Raw genomic sequence first — 1,398 nt, forward strand, 5'->3', positions numbered from 1 at the left:
GTGTGTGTGTGTGTGTGTGTGTGTGTGTGTGTGTGTGTGTGTACTAGAAACACCAATTGTGAGTGTGGCTCACGAGGAGACTCATTAAACAAAACCTCTTTTCATTGAAGGGATGCTTGATTTCACCTGGGAACCATTGGATCATAGGATTAGAGATTTAGAGCTGGGAGGAACCTTAGAAGCTGCTGAGTCCAATCTCTTCATCTTAACAGAGAGAAAACTGAGGTGAGGATAAATAAAGTGATTTGGCCAAGGTCACACATTTAGTAAGTGTTTGAGGTGGAATTTGAACCCAAGTCTTTCTGACTCTATGTCTAGTGCCCCTATATACTACACTGAACTGCTTCATTACCTATGGATAATCTATACATAGAGTTCTGGCTATTTGTAAAGTTCTGTTGTGATAATTCCTCCATCAAATGAAAAAGAGAAAGAAAAAACTATGCTCAAAGGGCTATAAAACTGTACAATACCCTTTGACACAGCAATACCACTTCTAGGTTTGTATCTCAAAGAGATCATACAAATGGGAAAAGAACCTCCACGTAAAAAATATTTATAGCAGCTCTTTTTTTGTGGTGGCAAAGAATTGAAAATCGAAGGGATGCCCATCAATTGGGGAATGGCTGAACAAGTTGTGGTATATGAATGTAACAGAATACTATTGTTCTATAAGAAATGATGAGCAGGCAGACTTCAGAAAAACCTGGGAAGACTTATATGAACTGATGCCAAGTGAAGTGAACAGAACCAGGGGAATGTTGTACACAGTAATAACCACATTGTGTGATGACTGGCTTTGATAGACTTAGCTCTTCTCAGCAATGCAAGGATCTAAGACAACTCCAAAAGACTCATGATGGAAAATGCTATCCACATGCAGAGAAGGAACTATGGAGTCTGAATGCATATCAAAGCATACTATTTGCTCTCTTTCTCTCTTTCTCTTTTCTTTCTTGTGGTTTCTCCCACTGGTTCTAATTCTTCTTTACAACATGACTAATGTGAAAATAAAAAAAAAATAATTCCTTCATCAGTGAGGTAGCATGTTGGCAAAAGTCTAACTGTTCTGTCCTCCATTTATTAGGCTTGCTCTGATCCTGAAGTCCCTTCCCGAAAACCTCCTCCCTCATGAATCCTGCCCCGTAGATACATCCTTTCTGTCCTGTGCCTTTTGCTTCTCTAATCTCCATTACGTTCAGTTCTAACTGTGGGATCTTGAACAAATTATTCCTCTCTTTGCACCTCAGTTTCCTCCTTTGTAAAATGAGAAGATTGGATCAGATAATCTCCAAGGTCCCTCCTAGCTTTAGCATTCTGTGATTCCAAATATTTCTTGGTTGGACCAGTCCTCTAGAACCTATGGAGAAGATAAGAAAAGAGGCAATCTCCCAGGAA

Source organism: Vombatus ursinus, unplaced genomic scaffold (assembly GCF_900497805.2).
Source record: "Vombatus ursinus unplaced genomic scaffold, bare-nosed wombat genome assembly UNPS02014801.1, whole genome shotgun sequence".
In the NCBI taxonomy this organism is placed as follows: domain Eukaryota; kingdom Metazoa; phylum Chordata; class Mammalia; order Diprotodontia; family Vombatidae; genus Vombatus; species Vombatus ursinus.